The 26,919-nt window shown below is 39.6% G+C and overlaps 1 protein-coding gene across 3 annotated transcripts in view; it reads left to right on the top strand.

Annotated features, from left to right (window-relative positions):
* The window catches only part of CTDSPL2 (CTD small phosphatase like 2), an 89,037-nt gene that overhangs the window by 279 nt on the left and 61,839 nt on the right, over window positions 1-26,919 (top strand). The window contains exons 2-3 of one of the 3 annotated variants that reach the window (XM_075007366.1): window positions 8,194-8,314; window positions 19,231-19,295. The exons of 1 other annotated variant lie outside the window; for it this stretch is intronic. The gene's annotated coding sequence lies outside the window, so the exon portion shown is untranslated. The remainder of the gene's footprint in view (window positions 1-8,193; window positions 8,315-19,230; window positions 19,296-26,919) is intronic. One more of the 3 variants, XM_075007365.1, reaches the window with a different exon arrangement.

Genomic DNA, 26,919 nt, shown 5'->3' with positions numbered 1-26,919 from the left:
GGGGGCTCCTCTGGTCCGGGGGTGAGGAGACACTGCCTCCGCGGTCGCCCTTGTTCCCCACCTCAGAGCCCGCTCAGCAAACCCCCTTTCGCAGAGGGGCCCTAGCCCGCCGCCCCGAGTCCCCATGGGCGGGGGGAGGTGGCTGTGGGACTGTCACCTCTTGCCTGACACCCCCAAACTCCCGCTTCTGGCCTGGGCCTATGGTGAGGCGACTCCGCCTAGAATCCTTGATGCCTTCCCCCCAGCTGCTCCACCATCTCCGGGTGCCCCCGTGTTATTCGGGTTTGTGTGTCTGTGTAGGCTCGGTGCTCTGCCTCGGTAGGCTGCTGAGCTTTTCTGTGGGGGGAACCCCCTACTGCTGCTGGCTCTTTATGCATCCCAAGTTGGGTTTGTTTAGGGGGCGTAGCTCTACTGGCTGCGTCTGAGTCCATGTTACACACAAACACGCGCGCATACACACGGGGAAGTGTGGGGAGTGCAACACAGGATGTGCCTGTTGCTTCTCCTGTTACTGTTATATCGAGGAGTGGAGCACTGGGCATAGCTGTGGGCTAGTTCTTAAAGTAATAGCACAGTAGCTTGGGATGAGCCCGTCCTGGACTTAGGTTGAGGAACTCGGTGCCTGTGCATGCCTGTTGCTGGTGGTTACTGAAAAGATATTGGGGAGTACAGTGCCAAATGTGCCTGCCCTTGACTCTAATAATCATACCAGTGAGGTGAATAGCAGCAAATAACCTTGGATGTCAGTTTGACAGTTAAAGGAATAATACTGGGGAGAGCATTGTGAATATGGCTGTCATGGAGTATAGTAATGTTATTGGACTGGTAGACAGCCTTGTTGCTTTTACAGTAATTAGCTGGGGACTACCACACTGGATGTGTCTCGCTCACTATGATAATACTGGGGACTACTGCAGGTATTTGCATCGCTGAGTTGTATCATAAGATTGGGATGTACTTATGCTAGGGAGTTCAGCAGTGTGTTTGACTTGCTCACTTTTACAGTTATACTTGGGATGGCATCACAGAATGGGTAACAATTTTGGTGGGCTTTATGTCACAATTATCACTTTTATCATATTACCAAAGAACGAAGTGTGGAAGGTTGCTTTTTTTTGTTTTTTATCCTTTCATAATGGTGATTCTGGGGGATGTAGTACAGTACATGTTTCACTCTGTTTCATTAGAATATTAGGGTTCACAACTTTGCTTATGTTTATGGTTAATTTTTAAAATCATACTGAGGGCCACACTGCTAAATATTCCTTTTCTTGTTCTTTTAGGTGATAGAGTACTTTTCACTCTTATAATGCCTCTGTCTAAGAAAGTGCTTTGAGATCCCTTGTATTCGTTAATAAATTATTTGTTGCCTCAGGCAAGTCACTTAACCTCTTTTCTGGTTTCCCCATCTATAAAATCAGAATAATAACTCACAGGATTGTTGTGAGGATTAATTAGTCAATGTTTGTGAAGGGCTGTGAAGATGAAAAGACCTCTATAAATGTTGTGCATTATTATTAAAGTGTCATGACCCACCGAGGCAAGATAGTTATGTTGTACCTGGTTTTACACATGCTAAAACAGAGACATAGAGAGATTATGACTTACTCAGTGTTACAAATTCAATGTTCAACAGTGGCAGCCTTAGTTACTGCATGCTGTAAGGACTAGAGAACACCACTATTTTTGTATTTCTGTGAAATGGCTATATTATATTTTCCCAAATGTTATTTCTCCAGGTAGTGTTGTTATGATTTTTGTTTTACTTAGTTTTGGTTTTCCACATATCTTGTGGCCATTTGTAGACTTTAAAGATATAATGGCACTTTTTATAAGAATTAGGGCTACGTGCCCCAGGGTTCTGGACAAATTCAAATGAGGTAATTACAATTTGCCTCAATTTCTTTTATTTCTGTCAGGATATTTACAGTGCATAAAGCATTCTTCACTTTCTTTTTTTTTTAAAGTATTCTGTGGCATTCTGGTCAACACTTGCTTGTCTTTGCACTGACTTCAAGAATACAGAATAAATTTCCTTATCATTACTGTGTTCTGACTTGGATATGACTGTATTTCAGGGATTTGTCTTTAGTTATCCCTTTTCTGCCCCACATGTTTTCAGTGTTTGAATGTTTGTAAAATTATTGGAGATATTTTTATTTAAGGTTATTACAGAAGTCAAGAGTATTGTTTTATAAATGCATGCATTTCAGTAATCTAAAGGTAACTTTACTTCAACATGGTGTAAATTTCAAGGTAAAACAAGTTACTATGAAAAATGTCTTACTTTATTCTCTAATAGAATGACATGATGACAAGCCTTATTTTTGGACTAGCCAATTGAGTGGTGGTCTTTGTTTCCTTTTTAATTATATTACATTCTTCAGTCATTTAGCACCCTTAATTTTACAGTGTTTGTCAATAGTAGTCTTTTTCAAGATTCACGAGTGCTTATTTGTTTTCTTGACACAAGTTAGTGAAATTAAGTTTGTGACTCTAAGTAAAAGCAAGAAAATATAAAATTAAGACTGAAAAGAGACTGAGGTCTGTCCTATTGTAAATAGTAGGTAATGAAACATGATTTATTCATATATAAAAGAAAACACTGTTAGAAAACTCTTTGCAGTTGGGCTGTAACAGCCACAGTTTACACATGGGGCAACAGCAAAAATGTAACCTTTAGCTCTTGTTTGACTCAAAATTTCAGTGTTAATTTTGAATAGTAACTATTTTAATCAGTATTTTTAAGAGAGGGAGAAGAGAATCCCAAAATAAATAGGTCAAAGAGTTGAAATGTATGTTAATTTCATGTAAAAGTTAGTTTTTAGTGTAATAGAATTTATTAACAGATGGGTTTTTTCTTTTTTGGATTGTGTACAGCATTCTTGGACAAATGATCTGCTGTGCCCATGTATGTAGACAGCTTAAAACAGTGTTTCTGGTCTTTTCTATTTTTCCATCCTTAAGAGCCCCATGTAGCAGTGACCCTTCATCAAGCCAAAGACCCAGTAGATGTGACATTCTCTGGAGCCAAACTAAAGCTAGTCTGAGGAGTCACCTGGAGATGTTTCTTAAGTATAAAATAGTGATTTCTTTTCCATAGACAGACAGGTTTTCTGAAGCTAAAGAACTTCTTAGCTCTTGACTCCGTTAAGTGAAGGATCAGATTCTGTCCAGAAGCGATATCCTTTGCAGGGCAGTGCTTTTTACCACTTCTAGATTTTCAAACATCTTTTTCAGATACCAAATTAAGAGACTTCTGTTTCTTGTCATTTGCAGGGGACAGACTTGTGTGCTCTTTGTTACTGGAAGACAAAGTGGAACTTTCAGAAGTGAAGTAAAACATACTCATTGATTTTTTTGATTTTTTTTTTATCTCCCTAACTTCCAGTCAGTTCATCCTTGGAACTCCTGGATCCTATCTATCTTGCTGCCAGCTAGTTAGCTTTGGCCTCCCTTAGCCAGCCAGCCAGCTCTTAAGTATGTCGTACTATTTATGGCCTGCACTGATTTTGGAATAGGTCTTTAAGTCAGACTTTATAACAGGCACCCAAATTTTCTTCCCTCTTGGTTTTACTCCCATTCCTTACTTTGTTTTAGGAGCACTCCTGTTGACAAAGTGCTCTTCTGATGTAGGAACAGATCAGACACTGATGCTCCAACCTCTGAACGGTCTCAGGATGAGGATCAAATTCTGTTCCTTCACGTAGTAGCACTTTGCATTACCAGTCATCAGAGGGAGCTTTGCTTTCCTATTTCCTACTTTCTCAATCAAATTCATTATAAGATATACAAATAACATACAGTCCTGTAGCACATTGATGATTAACATTTATTTGTTAGCGTCATGAGTTTTCATTGGTAAGAAAGTGGGTCTTACCCACATTATCTAATAAATAAAATTGGTAGTCTTCAAGGTGCTACAGGACTGCTTGTTGTTTGTGAAGGTACAGACTTACATGGCTACCCCTCTGTTATATGATATAATTAAGGACAGAATTTTTGGTTGAAAGAATCCTTTTCTGATTCAACAGTAGAATGGTAAATCCTCCCTAAAAGTTTTGTCAGTGAAGTAGAATTCTGGTTCACTCTGCCTTTGGCATTCAAAATGTGAAGACCTGTAAAGTATTCTTTGGCTGTGTCTACACTACCTCCCTACTTCAACGGGAGGATTGGTAAGTAGGGTGTTGGGAGATTATTAACGAAGTGCTGCGCTGCATATGCAGGACCTCATTGAGCTAATTCTTCCCTGAGGCTACTCCGAAGTTTTAAACTTTGAAGCGCCGGCTCGTGTGTAGCCGCGGCTAACCCGCCGGTACTTTGAAGTGCCTGGGCAACTTCAAAGTCCCTTTACTCCTCAAAATTTTGAGGATAGCAAGTAGGGTGTCGGGAGATTAACAAAATTTTGAGGAGTAAAGGGACTTAGAAGTTGCCCAGGCACTTAGAAGTATGGGTGGGTTAGCTTTGGCTACACGTGAGCCGGCACTTTGAAGTTTAAAACTTCAGAGTTGCCGTGGGGGAGAATTAGCTCAAATGAGGCGCTGCTTATGCAGCGCAGCACTTCATTAATAATCTCCCGACACCCTACTTACCATCCTCCCTTCAAAGTAGGGAGGTAGTGTGGACAAGCCCTTAATGTTGTAGATTAATATATGTTAAAATGCATGCCTGTTGCAAAAGAATGTTGTATTAGTTTGTATTTTATTTTTAGTTTTGCTTTTCCTAGATCAAAGCAAAATAGGTTGATTTATGGCGGTGTTAATCTGTCTACGTTACCACTAACTTAAAATGCAAAGTGGATTTATTGATATCAGATTTACATTTCCAGGTAGAAAGTCTTAATTTTTCAATAGTAGTTAAAAATTAAGAGAAGAGCCATACGCTTCATGTGATCGCTTAAACAAATGGAATTGGTGGATTTTCAGTTTCTGGCTTATTTAATTTTATGTTAAATAATTTCCATCAAGTCAGTTTCTGGGAGTAGCTCATCCAAGGGTTTCTTAGGATTTGCCTACACCGGGACATTTAGAAAAGATATATCCAGAATTAAGTGAAGATATGAATTTTAAAGTGAATTCGTAAAACCACGTAAACCCCTATGTGGATGGTCTTATTCAGAATTGAAGTGGCCTTAATTTGTTTTAGGAACTCAATTAAAACTAACTAACTTAAGACTTCTAACTGTGGGAAAGTGTACCCTTACACGAGCTTGTCATTTAACTAAGCCACAATAAATTCACACCTTTAGTTAATTCTGATTAGCTTTCTTAATGTACTTGTGTAGACTAGCCTTTGATCATGTATAAAATAGTGGCTTTGGCTTTAACAGTTTGTCCAGGGAAGGAGGAAAGGGACATTTTAGGTAGGATGATCCACTGACGCTCTTTTCAGTGTCAGGAGACTGGGGTTATGTTCTCAGTTCTGTGAATGAGCTGCTATATGACCATGAGATCTCTCCCAACCCTATGATTCTAATAGTCTCACTACCAGTGGCTGAATGTTATTCCTTCTATTATAGGGGAAAATGCAATGAGTGTAGCTGCTGACAGCTCTTTTTATTGGAACACAGCCCCCATCATTCAGGCTTGCAAAAGCTGACTCTAACTACAATGCTTTAAAAATCCTTGACATGTTGTAGCAGATCTGATAATGATCCCCTGTGTAAGGGCTTGACTACACAGCTGTAGCACTTCAGTGTGGATACTTACTAGAGCAGTGGTTCCCAAACTTTTCGGCATCACACACCCTCTTTAAATTTTTTGAGAAACCTTCATGCCCCGCCCCCCATCTTTTTTTTACACTGCGGGTCAGCCAGCCTAGCCGCCTATCAGCTGCCTGCCTGAGCTCCTCCTCCACCAAAGCCATGCACCACCAGCCCCTCATCTAAACACATCCTCCTCCCTGCCCCCAACCTACACTCACTCACCTTTGCAGGAGGTAGCTAGCTCCACGTGGGCCTTAGCTGGCTGCCTCATTTTTATAGTGGCTGCGTCAGGTCACCCATGTGAAATGGCAGGGGCTGACAGCCGGAAGCAAGGGCTGACTCTTTCTTGAGGTTGGAGGAATGACGGGGGGGGGCGGGGAGGGGCTGGTTGCCTCACCCCCCCACCCTGGAATTTCTTCATGCCCCCCCACTTTGGGAAACCACATACTAGAGCACTGGGAGATTTTCTCCAATCGACATAGTTCATCCACTTCCCTGAGTGGCAGTTGGTAGGTCAGCGGAAGTAGTATTACATTGCAGTGGACTGCAAAAATAGGACTGCCATAGAAAACTTCTACCAGAGCTCACATTCAGAATTCCTATTAAAAATTGGAGAAATCAAACAAAAGCTATGAAGAGAGCATAAAAACGCATATGCTCTTATGCCTCCTTTTAAGTAAACAGAATTTTATAAGCCCATTTTACTAACTGTGTAGTTGTCACCAGGCATTTCCATAGTCATGCGGCACATAACAGAGAGGTAGCCTGATAGTCTGTATTCTAACAAAACAAAACAGGAGTCATGTACCACTTCAAAGAAATTAACAAATAAATTATGTTGTTAGCCTTTAAAGTGCTACATGACTGCTAAGTGGAACATAACTGAGGAAGAGTTGGTACAAGCATGAGTGTTATGTTTCCTATTTTTTTCCAGTTTTTAATTTGCAGAAATTATTTTGCTTTCATGTGGATTAATCAGGTATAAAATTTAGTGATATAACCCTCTGATGATGAAGGGAGCCTTCACCTCATATTTAAAAAAAAAAAAAAAAAAGCATTTTTCAGCTCAGTTGTGAGTTTTACTTTCCAGAATTCCTGTTTGATGTGATACCTCTGGATACATGCTTCTGTTAATCATCTCATCCCAAAAACTGGACTATAAAATAAGTTGAAAAAAGAATGGCAGGAATTTGTAAATTTAGGATTGCATTTACTTTATAGGTAAGGGCCAATATTTATTGCTTTTCTGTGATGGCTGTGAAGTTTTTATGTGCCTGCTTATGGTCTGGTGATCTACAATACATTTGGATTATACTGAATATGCAATTAGAGGAAGGCTATGTCTACACTAGCCAAAAACTTCGAAATGGCCATTTTGAAGTTTACAAATGAAGCGCTGAAATACATATTCAGTGCTTCATTAGCATGCGGGCGGCCGTGGCACTTTGAAATTGACGCGGCTCGTCCAGATGGGGGTCCTTTTTGAAAGGACCCCGCCTACTTCAAAGTCCCCTTATTTCTATGAGCAGATGGGAATAAGGGGACTTTGAAGTAGGCGGGGTCCTTTCGAAAAGGAGCCCCATCTGGACGAGCCGGGTGGTGGCGAGCCGCATCAATTTTGAAGTGCCGTGGCCGCCCGCATGTTAATGAAGCACTGAATACGTATTTCAGCGCTTCATTAGTAAACTTTGAAATGGCCATTTGCATGGCCATTTCGAAGATTTTGGCTAATGTACACATGGCCAAAGGCAGGCAAGTACACAAGGCCAAAATTAGGCCTTCAAAATTAGACTTTAAAGGTGTAATATTGTGTAGTTACCTCCTCAAAACAGGGCTAAGCAGCAGTTCCTAACAAGAGCTACACTCAACAAGTCGAACCTTTAATAACCAGTTCTGCATATGCCAAAGTTCAGTTGTTTAGATTTAAACTGAGTTCAGAAAGCATTAGCTAGATTGAGGTAGGCTACTCAGTCTAAAATTACATTTGTAAATTCCAGTCCCAATATCTGCAGCTACAGCAGAAATACATGATAGCTAAAAGTGCTCACTATTTCTTAAAATCAGGCCTAAGTTTAATTACCCTATGTAATAGATTCTTACCTCACCTATTGTTCAATCCTTCTGTTGCCTCAGTGTATCACTTTCCAAAAACTGTGACTGTTGGTGACTTTAAAGTTTAAAAAGTATTCTCTTCTTGATAATCTGGTTTACTAACATGAAACAGTTAAAACTAGAATGGTGCTTACACAGTCTTCTGGGCTCGGTTATCTGCTTTGTTCCTTAATTTTATCTGAAGGGTTTTGCTTCTGCCCCTATCTCCAGGTAGCTCCAGTTTTCCTGCTGGTTGACTGTGAGATTTTCTTCCCTGGTTCCCGTTTGGTTTCCCTCCAATTCTTGCTTCTCTTTACCCTTATATCTCAGTGCATTAGATGGCAGCTCTGCTCAGTCTTTAATAGCTCTTGGTCTCTTCTCTATGTCTCTCTTTATAGGAAGGACTGCCCTTGGGTAATAATGAAGTACCCAGTCACCTGATCCAGTCACTGGCCCAAGCCCAAATCCATCACCTGGGGTGCTAGGCCCAGCTTCCTTAAAGGCCCAGCCCAAATTGAGGTATTCTGGCTATTTAAATCAATGTGTGCATGCTTATAGTGTGTATGGGTTTAGGAGTGCACACTATTTATACATTATGAAAATAAGAGTGCTAGCAGAATAATTAAAAAGCATAGTTGTGAGAGAGAAAGGAAAGGGTGGAGCTGTCTGAGGTCATAAGTCAGAGATCAGTTTTCTGGAAACAGCAGACAGGAAGTTACAATAGGTAATATATAGATAATAGAAACAGTTATTAAAAAGTTTAAAAGTACTTACGGGCCTTGTCTAGACTAGGTTTAAAGGTGTGACATTAGACTGAATTACCTAATTCAGTTTAGTTAACACCTTCTAAAACTCTAATCAAAACAAAGCAGTTGTACTTTTTAAAACTGATTTAGTTTAAACATGATTACCATGATTAAACTGATTTAGTTTAAACCCTTTTTGCCCATCAAGACAGGACCCATGCTTGTTCCAGGAAGTCGGTAAGAAAGTTATTTGAACCTTGATATTTTTAGTGGGAATTCTTAAAATATCCTTAAATTGTGGAAGAAACTTATGATGATTTGAATGTGACAAATGTGATTCCATTGTTTAAAACAAGTGTCAAAAGTTACTTGAGTGTAGGGATATTCTGCTAACTAAATGGTTGGAGTGGTTTGAAAATACTTCTGTTTGATAGGGAAATTCACTTGATTTACTGTACTTCTGTTTTCAAAAAACATGTAATATTAAACTTCAAAGATTAATGGCCAATATAAATGTGCCTGGACTAGTGCATGAACTTGGGTTTCTTTGGTTTGAGATCAGGAAATAGAAGTTTATCATAGGTGATTTGGTTCCCTACTTTCCATGTTAAAATGATATTTGAAATGGGGTTCTCTTGCAGTTTCTCTTTACAGATATTTCTTCTTTTTCCCCCCTTGGCAGCAATGTTAGAGATGGAAGTGAGACAAAGTGTGCTTCTGCATATGCACACTTTTCTACTACTGTAGGGGCAGTTTCCAAGTGGTCTCATCTGCACACAGATTTTGTGCTGGCATCACTTTTTCAGTTGGGGGTGTGTGTGTGTGTGTGTGTGTGTGTTTAGAGAAATTAATTATACTGTGAAACCAGTATTGAGGACATAACTAGACTTTATAACTTGTTCACTTTGTCATCCTGGAATAAGCTATAGCAGTATAATCACTTTTGTATTGTTAAAACAGAATCCATACTGCGCATGGTTGCACTGTTTTAACTGCATCAGGATAGTTGAAAATCAAAGTCAAACAAATTTTTTATGGAGAAAAGTTGCGCACATAGCAGTGACCAGCTGGTTTTTTACACTGCTCTGGCTGCTTTCAACTAAGAAATCATTATTCCACAAATTGATTTGATCATTCCAAACTAAAAACAAAATAACAGTAGTTGGGAGGTTTTAGGAAAAGACTTTCATGATTCTGCACACACTGCTGTTTTTCTTTAACATAAAGTGGAACAGCTGAAATAGCATTTTCTACTCTCAGATACAGAATACATTTGTTGTCACTAGGTACTCTGCCAACCTGTTATCAGTTTTAAGTATGTAAAAGTAAGGGAGTTAGTTTATATAAATAGTTGGGATTTGTGGGAAGCAAAAGCCAATTAATATCTTAGATGCCTATATACAAATGCAAGAAATATGGGTAATTACAGGAAGAACTTGAAGTCCTAATAAATAAGTACAACTATGATATAAATTGTATCACAGGCTTGGTGGGATCATACTCATGATTGGAATATTGTTATAGGAGGGTGGATAGAAGGAAGGATGGGCAGAGCCAACAGGGAGGAGAAGTTGTCTTATATATTAAAAATATGCACACCTGGAGATGGATGCAAGAGAGACATGTTGAGAGTCTCTGGGCTAGGTTAAAAGGGGTAAAAAAACAAGGGTGATGTTATAATAAGGTTCTGTTGCAGATCACCTACCGAGGTGGATGAGGCTTTTTCTAAGCAAGAAACAAAATCATCCAAAGCACAGGATTTGGTGGTGATGGGGGACTTCAGCTTTCCAGATATATGCTGGGAAACTAACGCAGCGAGGCACAGACGATCCAGAAAGTTCTTGAACTGCATGGATGACAATTTTTTTTATTTCAGAAGGTAGAAAAAGCTGCTGGGGGGGAAGTGGTTCTAGATTTGATTTTAACAAATGGGGGGAACTGGTTGAGCATTTGAAAGTGGAAGGCAGCTTGGGAGAAAGTGACCATGAAATCATAGAGTTCATGATTCTGAGAAATGTTGAAAGGGAGAACAGCAAAATAGAGACGGTGGATTTCAGGAAGGCAGATTTTGGTAAACTCAGAGAGCTGGTAGGTAAGGTCCCGTGGGAAGCAAGACAGAGGAAAAACAACTGAAGAGAGTTGGCAGTTTTTCAAAGGGACATTATTAAGGGCCCAAAAGCAAGCTATACCGCTGCGTGGGAAGCATGGAATGAATGGTAACAGACTGCCCTGGCTTAGCCAGGAGATCTTGCATGATTTCAAAATCAAAAAGGAGTCATATAAAGAGTGGAAAGTAGGACAAATTACAAAGGATGAATATCAGAAAACAATACGTATGCAGGGGCAAGATTAGAAAGGCAAAGGCACAAAATGAGCTCAAACTAGCTAGACTAGAGACATAAAGGGTAACAAGAAGACATTCTATAAATATATTAGAAGCAAGAGGAAGATGAAGAACAGGGTAGGTCCACTACTCAGTGAGGAGGGAGAAACAATATCGGGAAGCTTGGAAATGGCAGAGGTGCTTAATGACTTGTTTCAGTTTTCACCAAGAAATCTGATGTGGAAAAGCCAAATGTGGTGAAAGCTAATGGGAAGGGGGGAGGTTTAGAGGATAAAATAAAAAAAGAACAAGTTAAAAATTACTTAGAAAAATTAGATTTCTGCAAGTCACCAGGGCCTGATGGAAATACATTCTAGAATACTCAAAGAGCTGATAGAGGAGGTATAGGAACCTTTAGTTAACTTTGAAAAGTCCTGGAAGTTGGGAGAGATTCCAGAAGACTGGAAAAGGGCAAATATAGTACCCATCTATAAAAATGAAAAAAAAGAACAACCCAGGAAGCTAGTTTAACTTCTGTGCCGGGAAAGATAATGGAGCAAGTAATTAAGGAATTCATCTGCAAACCTCTGGAAGAAAATAAGGTAATAGGTAACAGCCAGCATGGGTTTGTGAAGAAAAAATCATGCCAGACCAATTTGATAGCTTTCTTTGATAAGATAGTAAGTCTTGTGGATAAGGGAGAAGCGGCGGATGTGGTATAGCTTTACTAAGGTCTAGGATTTGATACGGTTTTGCATGACCTTCTTATCAATAAGCTAGGCGAATACAACTTAGATGGGACCACTATAAGGTGGGTACATAACTGGGTGAATAACCAGTCTCAGAGAGTAGTTATTAATGGTTCACATTCATGCTGGAAGGGCATAACAAGTGGGGTTCCGCAGGGATCTGTTTTGGAACTGGTCCTAGTCAATATGTTCGTCAACGATTTAGGTATTGGCATAGCAATTATGCTTATTATGTTTGCAGATGATACCAAGCTTGGAAGGGTTACAGCTGCTTTGGAGGATAGGGTCAGAATTCAAAGTGATCTGGACAAACTGGAACAATGGTCTTAGGTAAACAGGATGAAGGTTAATAAGGACAAATGCAAAGTACTGCACTTAGGGGCTACGTCTACACGTGCCCCAAACTTCGAAATGGCCATGCAAATGGCCATTTCGAAGTTTACTAATGAAGCGCTGACATGCATATTCAGCGCTTCATTAGCATGCGGGCGGCAGCGGCGCTTCGAAATTGACGAGCCTTGCCGCCGCGCGGCGCGTCCAGACGGGGCTCCTTTTCGAAAGCACGCCACCTACTTCGAAGTCCCCTTATTCCCGTGAGCTCATGGGAATAAGGGGACTTCGAAGAAGGTGGCGTCCTTTCGAAAAGGAGCCCCGTCTGGCCGCGCCGCGCGGCGGCAAGGCTCGTCAATTTCGAAGCGCCGCTGCCGCCCGCATGCTAATGAAGCGCTGAATATGCATGTCAGCGCTTCATTAGTAAACTTCGAAATGGCCATTTGCATGGCCATTTTGAAGTTTGGGGCACGTGTAGACACAGCCATAGAGGAACAGTCAGCTTCGTACATACAGAATGAGAAGCGACTGTCTGGGAAGTGACTGCAGAAAGGGATTTAGGGGTCATAGTGGAGTATATTACGAACAGGACAACAGATGGCTATCAACGAAGCATTCACTGGCCACTTTTCAAGCAGCTAGAGGACATTGATTTTGCTGATGATGTTGCCCACCTTTTACCTGAACATGAAGGAAAAGATCACAACGTTAGACAAAACTGCATCAGTGACTGGAGTGAGCATTAACAAGGGAAAAACTAAGACAATGAGGCTCAACCAGTCCAACAACAACACCGTCGCGCTGGGAGGGGTTGTCCTGGAAGATGTGGAGCAGTTCACCTAGTTGGGGAGTATTACGGGCATAGATGGAGGAACAGATAAGGATATCAGTGTTAGGATAGGGAAAGCAACAGCTGCATTCAAGACTCTCCATCCCATATGGAGTTCACAAATAATATCTGGAAAGACAAAACTGTGGCTATTCAACGCAAATGTGAAGAGTGTGCTCTTGTATGGAGGTGAGACCTGGAGTACTAAAAAGTCTTCATATCACAAGCTAGACATTCATAAACAGATGCCTGAGGTACATTCTTCATGTCAAATGGCAAGACTTTGTCACAAATGAGGAGCTTTGGAACAGAGTAGGACAAGAACCAAGTGATATTGAAATCAAGAGAAGAAAGTGGGGAGATAGGTGTAGGCCACACTCTCAGAAAACCATAATCTAGTATAGTCTGTCAAGCTCTTGCAAGGAACCCGCAAGGAGAATGCAAAAGAGGAAGACCTTTGACAACGTGGAGAAGGTACTCCTGGAGCTAGCTAGAAGTTTTGTTCCAAGACAGAGTGAAGTGGAGGAGATTTGTAAGTGACCTGTGCTCCATGCGGCGTACAAGGGTTAAATCGTAGTATTAGTGGGTCATAATCTAAATGAGTCAGTGTGGTGATGTTGGGGAAAAAAAGCAAACATAATTCTGGGACACATTAATGGGAGTGTAGAGAGTGAGACGCAGGAAGTCATTCTTCCGCTGTACTCAGTAGGCCTCAGTTGGAGTATTGTGTCCAATTCTGGGCACTCCATGTCAAGAAAGACAGAGGAAAATTGGAGAAGATCCAGAGGAGAGCAACAGGAATGATTAATGGTCTAGAGAACATGAGCTATGAGGGAATGCTGAAAAAACTAGGCTTGTTTAATTTAGAAAAGAGAAGACTTAGAGTGGACATGATAGTGGTTTTCAAATACCTAAGAGGGTTATAAAAAGGTGGGATTAAAATTGTTCTCCTTAGTCTTTGAGGCTAATACAAGGACCAGCAGGCTTAAACTTCAGCAAGGGAAGTTTAGATTGGACATTAGGAAAAACTACCTAACTATCCGGGTGGTTAAACACAGGAATAAATTACCTAGGGATGTTGTGGAATCATTATCACTGGAGATATTTAAGAGCAGGTTAGATAGACATCTCTTGGGGATGGTCTAGACAGTGCATGGTCCTGCCATGAAGGCAGGGGACTGGACTTGATGACTTCTTGAGGTCCTTTCCAGTCTAGTGCTCTATGATTCTGAGCTTGCTGTTGGTACATAATCATCTTGCTATAAAGAATCCACATTTGTGACACTTACCCCATGAGTCAGCCTCATGGCCAGGAACAGAGTGTAGGGAACATTTTAAAACATGGTACAATTAATATGCACCCTTAATGTGTTTTTGTCAATAATTGTGAATTGGGAAGAATTGTGTTAAACGTTTAAAACAAACTGAACCTAGACTTGAATTCACTTCTTAAAAACATCTCAACTTGTTCATATTAGCCAACTAAAATACTTTAGAAGTCATTTTTGTGGGACTTTGTCCAAATTTGGTTCTAAGCCCACCATAGAGAGACAGGATATAAGAAGTTAAAAACGAAAAGACTTGTATGCATGGACTTGTCTTGCATGCATGGTTTATCTTTGGTGCTTTGAAGTTCAGAAAAACATTGTGCATCAAAATACTGCACTGTAATTCCCCAGTTTGGTTACTGCTTGACCATACTTAAAGGTTCTTAGTTCACATTAAAACATTAATATGAACTAAGAACCTTTTTCACGGAAGAGTTGCAGCTAACACATTGATGCATTTTGCCATTCACACCTGCAGTGGTCCAAATGAACTTCAGGGTGATTCAGGCATAGACGCTGTAAAAATTAATCTGATTTAACTTTCATAGTGGTAGGTAGACCACTTTAAACCCGTGTGGATATTCTTGTTCAGAATTAATTCAGTTGAATTAGGGTTCACTGAATTAAGACTATGTTAATTCTGAATAAGAGTATTTACACAAATTTTAAAAGGAGTTTTACCTATCTACTTGAAATGTATACCTTTTAATATAATTTGGTTTAATTTTCTTGGGTGGCCGTGCACAGACAATCTCTTATGTTTTCTTCTTTAGTTTCAGTCATATTGTATAGCGAAGAAGGGCCTGAAAGAGGTATTTGCATAATGGGAAGTCTTTCCCTTATTTACATGAGAAATATTAGTCATTTTAAGAATGGTCTTGCCTGGTTTTGTTGGTGAACTTCTTAAAACTTCCCAAGGATGTTACATATTAATTGAAGAAGTAATTCCAAGTATTTTTTTTTTTTAGGTAATGAAGTTAGTAATTAATAAAGATAAAAAAACTAGCATTTTAAAAGTCTCTGTATCTCATTCCCGTCTTATTTGCTTACTACTTAGTCTCTTGTTTCTTAATGATGTCACAGTTTCTCTTACTTCCAATTTCCATCAAGTATCCTTTGTTCAGAAAGATCTGAATTTCTAATATAAAAAATAGAGCCCCCCAATTTACCCTTCCACTTACAGAACCCCTCCACTCTCACCAAATTCTCAAGCCAATTAACTGTAAGGTCTCCTTTCCATGTCATGAGTAATAAAGAATACAAGCCCATGTTTGATCCTTGCTGGTCACTTTTACATCTACAGTTTTGTAGTGCCATCTCTCCCCCTCCCTCTCTCTCTCTGTATATAACAAGTGTATTGTATAAACTGTATGTATGGATGAAAAATAATGAATTGAATGAAACTTGGAAATACGAGATGATAAAAGTTATTTTTGTTAGGGGTGGGAGGAAAAAAAGGCAAGGATCATTCATACCTTATTGAGATCTGGAAGATGCCCCCCAAAGAATTGTATCTTTTACTTTTATGTACATAATTCCATCACTGCAATCATCCTTATAGTTATGGAGAACTAGATTTAGAATCCCTTTGGAGCCTGGCATCACCTAAATAGCTGTAGGGTTTGCTGATGAGAGAAGCAAGCCATTCCACACACACCCCACTCTCAGCCCCTGGGCTGTATCCAGAGCAGTGGAGGATTTGAAAAATTCAGGAATCAAGTAAATTCACAAGTAACATTTGGATTTTTCAGTCTTGCCAGTAAGTCCTAAAAATGTTAACTCAAAAATGCTACAAGATGCAAGTTAGTTTACATTTTCAGCTCCTGAGAAAGTGCCTGTGTTCTATAGAGTTAATAACAGTAATACAGGTTGCACCTCTGAAAACTAATATTCTCCAATGAGGGATGTTCCTAGACCTGAGGGCTGGGGCAGGAGGGCACCCATGCTGGCCTCCCCGCACCTGTGCAGGAGGCAGAGGGACCGGAGGTGGCATACCTTGTCAGCGCTGTGTGGGGGCCGGGGCTGGGGAGCCAGTGTCCCCCAGCAGCCTGGCAGGAGGCCAGGACTGGGTTGCCAGCAGACCGGCAACTTCAGGCTGCACTGGAGCTGGCATCCCACAGCAGCCCCGTGTGGAGCTGAGCTGGGGAGCCTGATGCAGCAGGCCAGTTGGGGGGGGCCAGGGACTTGGGGGAGGGGGCATTCATCTCCCCTGGTCCTGCAAAATCTTTCATCCGGGACCACTGATGGACCCGAGGGTGCCAGACCAGCGTGGTGCAAACTGTTATTAATTCTTCTGTAATGTCTGTTTTTTGATGAACCTTTTAAACTTGGGGTTAACAGACAGGGTAACTTGTGATTTTTAATGTTTAAAGAATAGTTGTACCGTGAAAAATGACAGCATAAAACAATATAATCTTCCTCAACAGTTCTGGTTCCTTGATATTTTGAGTCAACTCAGCTTATTTTTGTAGTAAGAAAAATACAGTGTTACTACATTTTATACCTATAAACATGGCATAGTCATCATTTGTAGAATAAACTGGAAACGGATTGAATAAATTTAAGATCCACTCAGGGCAGAATTTGAAAACAGTGGGATCATGCTGATGTAGTTGAAGACAGATTTTAGTCTACAAAATATTTGTTTAAATTTTTTCTTTAGTGCATTTGAAAACACTTTGTGATAATTCATTTAATAATTGAATAATACTTCAGTAGTGCCCAGATACCCCCTATAGCTGCAGTCTCTGCAGTTTGCCTTTTTGAATGATTTGTCACAATCATGAGATGGAAAACACATTGAACGAAAAAGGAAAATAAGTTTGCTACTCACAAAAATTAGCTGGGGGGGACACATGCACATATTATGTGAAACTGGCTCCATTGGAATTCACTGTCTCTCGTTAGTGTTTTACTGCTATGTCAAAATATATATTAAAATAAACAGTGTTAGCATGTCTTGAAAGTTAATGTAGTGATTAGAACCTTAAGCCTTGGAGAAAAAAATATTTTTTGTAATTTTTTTTAAACTGGACATCCTTAATGATCAGTAATAATTTTTGGTGTGCACACATATTAAGTCGTTTTTTGTGAAAGTGACAATACTACAGCTTCTTCAGTGAGAAGTAAGATATTAACCAAACTTGATCAGAGGAAGAACAGATTCATATTAGCATGAATGTGTTGGAAAGTACATGTAAATATTGAATATGAGGTGCCAATAATTGTTGAGAAAGATTAGCAAATATTAATAAAATACAAAAATTTGAATGTGGTAGCATCTTGGGATTTTTGACCTCATTTCCTTTAGATGAAAATTTGAGTATGAAAGGAACATTGTGAATAGTTTCAAATAGAGAAGAGAATAATTAAAATTAGTTTGAAATAGTTATGGTGTACATTTATTTTTGCAGCAGGGCAATGGAATAAAAATTGTGTGTGTGTGTGTGTGTGTGTGTGTGTTACTGATATTTTGAAATTTGTAATTTCCAAGAAGTTAATGTGCACTTCTTCACTACTCTCACTCTTAAGTTCTTCATACCTCAAAGATTTTGTTATGTGTTTATATGTATGCAGGTGTGAGAAAATTAGGGAACCATTTGATTGTACCAGAGATTATCAAAGAAGAGCTATCAGAGGATTTTTAAAAAATTGGGTTTATTTAGTTTGGAAAAGAGACAGCTGAGAGGGGACCATGATATTAACTTTCAAGTACCTGAAAGCGTGTTACAAGGAGGAGGGAGAAAAATTATTCTCCTTAGTCTCTGAAAATAAGACAAGAAGCAATGGGCTTAAACTACAGCAAGGAAGGTTTAGATTGGACATTAGGAAATTTTCCTATCGGGCTGGTTAATTAATGGAATAAATTGCCTAGGGTGGTTGTAGAATCTCCATCATTAGAGATATTTAAGAACAGGTTACATAAGTATCTAACAGGGATGATACAGGGCAGGGGACAAGACTTGACCTCTTGTGGTCCTTTCCACTTCTAGTATTCTATGCTTCTAAGGGCTTGTTTACACTAGCCCTCTTCTTTGAAGGGGGGATGGTTATCCGTCCGAGTGGGGAATAGCATCGCAGCACCTCATTAGGCTAATTTTCGCCTCACAAACTTTAAAGTTGGTAACTTCTAAGCATCAGCAAGCTGTGTAGCTGCAGGCAATTCAAAGTACTTGTGCAACTTCTGAGTGCCCTTACTTCCAAAAAGTTTTGGGAATAAGGATGCTTTGAAGTGCCTGTGGTACACGGCTTGCTGGCGCTTCAAAGTTATCAACTTCGAAGTTTGCATGGTGAAAATTAGTCTAATGAGGTGCTGCATATGCGTTGCAGCACCTCATTGCTATGCCCTGCTCGGGCTGATTCCTATTCTCCCTTTGAAGAAGGGGGCTAGTGTAGACAAGCCCTAAGAGTATGAAGTAGTAATAAACAGGAATTTGGATGCCTTTTTGCCTTCCTACAAACTGAGTAAGATTTTCCCCTATGAGGGTTTATATGCCTCTAATCCAGTTATGCAATGGAGAAAGACATTTTTATGCTCAGTAGTTTTTCAGGATTTTGTTACTCAAACATGAAATTTAGGTGTGCAGGGAAACAATGAAATTGTTCTTTGTTTATTCTAATGGAGTTCTCATTCTGCAAGCAAATTGAATGTTGTAATTGAAGCCAAGGTAACATGCTGTTCACATAATTTTTAATCACCTTTCTAAAAAATAGATAAACTCACATGACAAAGACATATGTAGTACGTTGCTCTATCTGTAATACTATGGGAAGATCAAAGTGAATTGGAGCAATTTTTTTCCTGTTGAAACTCAAGCAAACAAGGTTCCTTTATTTACCCCAGTATTGCAAAGCATGTGACCTCGCCATCACAAATGTAGGGAGCTATTTCATACTCTCCTCACCACAACACAGTTTATCTTCTCAGCTTCTTTAAATAAACATTCTGTTTTCCAAGTACAAGTGATGTATTGAGCTTGCCTTTAAGATATTCTCACTCCTCTTGTTTAGGAAAGGCTTGTTGATGGACATCCATGCGTATCTTCAAAATGTTTCTGATTTCAAGCTGTAATTGGCTTTAATATAGTCACAGGATATCATAAAATCAGTGCTTTTTTCTATATTTTACAGTTTGGTACTTCCTCTAAAAGGGATTCGCTTGGGAATTCATATACCTATTCTGCAGAAGAAATTCGGTAAGGCAGTGGTGGTACCCAATCCTAAATCCTTATTATCTGCAGAGCCATATAATGCTAGGTTTTTGGTTTGTTTTGATACTCCTTTGAAATATGTCAAGGATACAGATTATGTATTTGTTGATATCAGATTGATTAATACAAATGAGCAACTGTATCTGTTGCCCAGATGCACTTCTAGAAGTTTCTGTATTTCTCAACTTGTAATTTTATTTGAAGTTAATAACATTCATGAGAATATAAATAGTTCAGAAGTACTAACAAAATTATAATGGGAGGTCATAGTTTTCCTTAACGTCCTGTGAGGTGTGTTCAGGAAGTGTTTAGCAACCTGTCTATACCAGGATTGTAACAGGATTTCCAAAAATATGCCTTTGTGTGCCTAGCACCATGAATTAAATGTCTAGAAGAGAGTCTTATGTATCTAAAGCTGGTTCATTCCAAAAACACGACAAGCATAATGCAAGTTTTAGGGGAATTTTTAATCCACTCAGTTAAAATAGAGCAGCAGTTCCCAAACTTTTCAGCATCACACCCCCCCTTCTGATTTTTGAGAAACCCTCATGCCCCCCCCATTTTTTATTTACTGTGGGCCAGCCACCTATGAGCCACCTGCCGGAGCCCCTCCCCTTCCCTCACCCAAAGCCATGCACAGCCAGCTCCTCATCTAAACACATCCTCCTCCCTGCCCCCAACCCACACTCACTCGCCTTTGCAGGAGGCAGCTTGCTCCACATGGGCCTTTGCCAGCTGCCTGGTTTTTATAGTGGCTGCGCCAGGTCACCCATGTGAAATGGCAGGGAATGAGAGCCAGAAGCAAGGGCTGGCTCTTTCTTGGGGTTGGAGGAATGCCCTGAGCAAAGGGGTGGGGGGGGGCTGGGGTGGGTTGCCTTGCATCCCTCCCTACAAATTTCTTCACACACGCCCAGGGGGGGACACACCCCAATTTGGGAAACCATGAAGTAGACCATTCTGGATATCTAATCCAGAACTTTTGACTTTTAGAAAGCTCCACCATCGTTCAGCTATCTCGTTAGATTATTCTTATGATCTAAAAAAAAATCTACATTTCAATGCCCTGGCCCTTGCTTTGTCTATGTAGTTTTGTTTGGTATATGGAGCAAGGTTGGAAGTGCAAATTTCTTTATTAATAACATATGGTCTCACCGCTTACGTAAATTATAATACTGTATTTACATATACCATATATTGTATTAAATTTTCTTTCTGCTACATGAGACCCAGCCAACTTTGAGATACATTATCTTCAGTAAGTCTCCCTTGGGAGAAGCCTGATTCAAAGTACAAAGACTTTTTACCATTTTAGTGTTCATTTGTTACTGGGAGAAGACATTTGCACGGAAAAAATAAACTAAGAACAGAATTTAGTATTTTGAGCTATGTAGGCTGGGAGATCATGCATTATTAGTGAAGAAATTTGTCCCTCCAACTTTGCACCAAAACAAAACTACACAAGCTAAGTAAGGACATTGAGGTCACTGTGGTAAGTCGAACTAAGTTACATAGACTTCAGCAATGCTCTTTATATAGTCATTATAGTCTTCGCCCCCTAGTGTAGACCTGTCATAAGACTTGAAGGCAGATGGGAAGAAATTAAAAGTGCGTTCCTTCTTCTATCCTGACCATTTACCCTAAACAAAGGATGTTCCAGTTCACCATAGAAAGCAATCTCTATTCAGGAAGAGCTTCTTCCTGACATCAGCCAAATAGAATCTCCTTAGAGAAGGGAGAAGAACAGAGATTTTTTTGAAATGCACTGTGGTCTGTATACCTAATCTTCATGTAGAATGCTTAGATACTGCAATGATGGGTGCCATAGGAAAACAACAAACAAGCAAACAAGAAATAATCCTTCAAACTTTTTCACATACTTCATTTAGTGTTCATTTGCTCCTGCCACTCATTTAAACCACACACCAGCAATGGCTTTAATTTCAGCTCACCTCAATGCTACTGTTAAGCCTCTACAGTATAATGCTTACTTGTGGAATATACAGGGTCTCCAGTCTTCAGTGATGAGAATTCAGTGTTACTGGTCACCTCAATAGTTCTTAATTTTTTTATCAAGCACTGTTAATCAGCATTGTCTTGTGTAGTATAGTTGTTGCTATTTTATCTTCTGCCTTCTCTTCCAGTTTTCCAATTTGGGTGGTATTTTCCTCGTGCAGTCTTCAGAGCTTTAAATTAATACTATGTGCACACCTAAGTCTGCTTTTAGTAATTGCATAGAAAATTGTTAGTGGTGGAAAAATTAGTAAAAATTCATCCCTAACTGAACATTGTGCAGAAATATGATCTTTATTTAGAAATGCTAGTCGTACACAGGAAGTTCTTTCCAGGGCGCAAAGATAATATTTAAAAGGTAATAAACCTTTTGAGGGAAGAGAGAGAGAGAGGCTCTTTAAACTTCGTGGTTTTAACTGTTCCTTTATTTCCCCCTCTGTCACAAATTGCTGAATCAAGATTGCACTTATAATCAAGGTGGATTTATATGAAGCAAGCTGATTTAAATCACTAAGTGGAAAAACATTGAAGTAAATAATCAATTTTAATAAATTTGCCACAGTTATTTTTAAAATACGGATGCATCCTCAGCAGTTGATAAACCATTAAATCATGTTGATTTACAACTCAATAGAGCCTTTGCACTAGACTTTGCACTCTTTTTGCTATTTAAGATGGCAAATTATAAATATGTGTATTTATTTAAGCAATTATGTAGTTTAGTATTTTCAGAATCTATCTAATTTTACATATTTATGTGTTGAAAATTCTGAAAGATATATTGCTTATTACTAGTTAATTAATTTTTTTCTCATTTGTGCCAAGCTGCAACAGGATGATGATTGGAATTAAATTATACACAAAATATAAAATAAGATTTATTTTGATTAAACAAAACAGATTTTTATACATACATATCCTTAAAAGTATGTTTCACATAGTAGTCAATTATTTAAACTGATTATTTCATGCCATCCTGGGAAGATTTTCAGATGTGCCTAAGTGAAAGTGACTGGAGCTTAAGTTCTTGCTTTTCTGACTCTGTTTAAAGTGAGACATTTTCTTAAGTCGCTCAGGGTATATTTACACTAACAGAAAGATTGATGCTACTGCGATTTTTGGGATTTGATTTAGCACATTTAATGGGAATGTGCTCAGTTGAACCCTAAAGGTGCCCATGTTGATCCTTACTCCTTTGAACAGTGAGGAGTAGTGTGGAGCTGAATGGGAGAGTTTCTTCCTTTGACCTCTCAGAGTGGGGCCGCACTGTAAATTCAATCTAAGGTAGGTCAACACCAGCTGTGTAATTTTTGTATCTGGAGTTGAGTATCTTAGGTCAAATTTCTTCTCTAGTGTAGACCAGTCCTTAGGCTGTTCTTTATACTTTAAAAATAATAGAGCTCATCCCCTGCTTCCTTATTTTTTATTTAAAATTTTGTTATACTTCAGATAACACAATAAAAAGATTTTACTTTATTTTTTTAAATCATTGATTTTTATCTACCTGATTATAATCCCATTCTATCCTGTCCCTTTCTTTAAAGAATGAATTTGAGTATTGTGAACTCATATGTTGAAAGTCAGATGACTGAAGCTATGTTTTCTTTGTAACTGTTTCAGTTTTAAAAATTAGATGAGGAAAGAATGGAACCTATTTCCCAGAACATTTGTTATATAAATAAAATACAGAAACAAGACAGACTTCAATCCTTTAGTGTTGGGAATATTTTTGGTTAATATATTTATTTGTCTTCAAGTTCTTTGTGTTACTTTAACACTCTTATCAGCTTTTCATGATGTAATGTAAATGATGTTATTTTATAAAATGAGAATAACAGATTGGCTAGGCTATCTGCTTTTGAAAGAGACTCTACTTCAAAGGAATTTGTTATAAGTGTTTTTTCTACCACAGTCCCAAATTAAATACAAATATATATTTTTATACATCATTTATTGTACAAACATTATAAAGATACATGCAAGTCTTGTTTCAGCTGACTGTGGTTAAGTGAAAAGTTCACTTAATATAGTACAGTAAACCCTTGATTTTTATGAACCCCGATTTAGCAGACTTCAAGAACAATGGACATCCACCCACTAGTTCCTGAAGTCCATTGGAGTGTGTAAATCATCCTCCCCAACCCCCCACAAAAATGTTGTTACCACTGGTGCAGCCTGAAGGAGCCGCCACCTCCTCCGTCAGCGCCACCTTGCATATGTGGCGGCAGCTCCTCTAGGCCATGCGGTGGCACCTTCAGCTGTGTGTGGCAAGTCACTTCCAGCTGCAAACCCAGGGTGACTCCAGCCGCGTGGCCAGGGTGCAGCAGCTTCTCCATTGGTGGCGGCTCTGGTGAATGGCAGGGTTTTATTTTGTTTGTGGGGGAGGAGGCTGGAGCTGGGGCTGTGGGAGTCTGGCAGGGGTGGATGGGCACTAAACCCTCACATATAATGGATTTTCGGGAATAGAAGACAACCTTCCCCCTTATTAGTCCATTGTAACAAGGGGTTTACTTTATATTTGTCAGCTCTTATTTGAATAGGATGTTATGGTCACTGTCTCAACGGATTTGTGTGAGCAAGGAAATAATGTACATTTATACACAGTTTAGTTAGTAAGTTTGTTCTGTGCATGTTATAGGAAATCATACCAGTAATAAAAGTAAAAGCAGCATGCTGCCGGCTGCATTGAGCATTAGGAAAGCAAACTTCCGTCATCAAGAGGATTGTAGGTAACTGTTGCTAAGTCAATTAGAGATATTTATAACTTGAGGCTTGATACCCAGGATGTGAAGTAAGCCAAAGAACTTTTTGGCATTAATGTACAGATGAGCTGAATGGCCCCTTACAGAATATGTGTGTTTATACATGCACCATTTGGAAACATCGACAAAATTCATATTTTGAATTCTTAACTTTTGTTCCCTTTTCATTAAAGGTTACATAACTTGAAGATATAGTATATTTTATGAGAAGTTTCCTGTCACAAATTCGGTCTTTAACTGGTTCTTGATTGCTGCAGAAGTGTATTAAGTTTTAATGTAACACTAAGTATACTGCAGTACTTTTGCTAAGACTTCATGAAGCATAAATAAAATTGTTCATTTATTTTATCAACTGTAGTTTAACTTTTGGGATATACTAAACCATGTTTTACGTTATTTTCAGTAGATGAAGCCATGTTAGTCTGTTTCAATAAAATAACAAGAAATCCTGTGATACCTTAAAGACTAACAGATTTATTTGGGTGTAAGCTTGTATGTGCTGGAAACCACATTTTCTGACAAAATAGGTTCCATTCCATGAAAGTATATGCCCAGATAAATTTGTTAGTCTTTAAGATGCCACAGAACTCCCATCTTTATTTTATTGTTCATTCTATTACTACCTAACTTGCAAAGTTCAGTAGTTGATAGAGCTCTCAATCAAAAATGTGAATTAGTGAGATGGTTCTTGTGCTGTTTTTTTATTTATTTGTTGGGTTGGGTAAACAAAACTATATTTGTGTTTACTTTTTATAATATAATCAGAAGATAATGATTGTTTGTTTGAATAATCTGATGAAAACTAGTCATAAAGCGGGGGTGCTCAATAAGATGGCAGAAGTTCACCAGGGTTAGCCCTAGTGGGGCGTGGCTGCTATATTTAGTTGCACCTGTGCAGGTGCTTCAGTTCCCACTGGCCATGGATCACCTATCGTGGCCAATGCAAGCTGCAGAAAATGGCCTGCACTGGGACACTGCTTCCTTCAGCTCCCACTGGGTGGAAACAGTGATCTGTATTCCATACCAGTGGAGGCACAGGTAAATATGGCGGTGGCAGCCTGCTGGGGTGAACCCTGGCAAGCTGGGTCTGGCCCATGGGTTGGTATTTGCTCATCACTGTCCTAAAGTATATGAGCTAGAGTTCAGAATACAGGTCATTGGAAGTTTCACTTTCTTTAGATTGATCAGTTTATATAGTGTGACCTCCGATTGCCTTAGTGTGATTCTTACAGAGACTGGTGTATTTTTGTAACACTCTTGTGAGGAAGGCTAATATTTATCTCCCCTTTCTAAAGGAAAGCTGTAAAACAAACATGGTGATGTACCAATGATCACACAGGAAATAAATTCATGGTTCGTATGTTAGCCTTCTGCCGGTGGGTGATTCTCTGGAAGTAGAGTGGAGGGATCTCCGTGACCTTCCCCTCTGTCATTCTGGGTTCCCAACAAGAAGACAGGGTGGAATGTGTGGAGGATGGAAGTATGGAAGGGGGTAACAGATTGTACAGGGTATGCAAAGCTCCAATCAGGGGTGGGGATTGATTGTGTGGAGGGAGGTCTGAAATGAGGGCTGTGAAGGGCTGGAGTGGCCGGGGGATACAGGGCCCTGAGCAGGTGAGAAGAATGAATGTGGAAAGAGGGGCATATAATGGGAGTGCCTAGAGTAACCGGGGGATAGGAGAAGGAATTTGGAAAGGTATCGTGTAATGGGGGATGTATTTGACAGGGGTTGTAGAGTTTGGTTTTTGAAGTACTGCTTCCATGATCTCCATCTGCCTGTTCACTATTGATAGAACTGAAGCATGCCTTTTTGCTTGATCTGTCCACTATGGCTCACCTTCACTCTCTCAGCTTCTCTTTTTCCTTTCCTGTCACTTCAGAATAATCTGTGATCGTTTCTTAACGTGACTTCCTCCTCGTCCACATTTGGGGCAGCCTCATTTCAGTGGGACTGGGGCCTCTACTCCTGCTTTCCAGGTCATTTCCTACATTAAAAAATGTTGAAATATTAAGGACATTGTCAATAGCAACATTTTTATCCTTACTTGGAACAATGAGCTTACTGACAGAATGAATAGCGCTCTGTATCTATGGAAGAAGATATGGTAACTGCAAGGTCACTCTGTAGGCTCTTAAGGCTGAAGAATGCTTGAATCCAAGCAGCAATTTAAGCTCTTCTGCAGCTGATGTTTATCTTGAACACATGGGTAAGCTATCTTTGGCTCATGGGAAAAAATAATGTGGAAGCACCCCTTCCACCATTTGGAAGAGGCGTGCCACTAAGCGGTGGAGGTTTTAAAGCAAGCTGCACCAGGATTTAAAAAATCATTGACAATCACTGCAGGTGCATGAAATAGGGCAAGGTCCAATCGCCTGCCAGCCCAGGAGGGAGGAGGGTAGCTGCCACGTGGGCTTCTTAAAGCAGCGCCTGGATTTTAAAGCTGTCCCATGATTTAAAAGCCCGTAAGGTTGCATGAGTTTTGCTCTGTTCTTGGTGTGTCACAAGTAAAAAATCATTATTGACTCAGGAAATTTCCCATGTATTCTAGGTTGCCAAAGGAAATATCAGCCTCCTCAGAATACAAAAAAAGGATAAGGAAAGATTACTCATTCTGGCTGGGTAGAGTTCTAGAAAATTTGCAAAAATGTTCTGTGAGGCCATGATTCCAGAGGACTTACTGGTGGCTTATCACAGTAAGGGGTTTTACCGTGGAAGCAGGAACAAGTCAGGTCTCCCCAAAAATCTTGTGAGGAGAATCCGAAAGTGCCTGTCTAAGACCTTCAGTGAGATGTCCAAAGAGGATCAGCACTCCACCACCAGAAATATTAACAAGCTA

Source organism: Carettochelys insculpta, chromosome 12 (assembly GCF_033958435.1).
Source record: "Carettochelys insculpta isolate YL-2023 chromosome 12, ASM3395843v1, whole genome shotgun sequence".
NCBI classification, from domain to species: Eukaryota; Metazoa; Chordata; order Testudines; family Carettochelyidae; genus Carettochelys; species Carettochelys insculpta.
The sequence above is the reverse complement of the archived record's forward strand: the minus strand, read 5'-3'. Positions and strand labels throughout refer to the sequence as shown.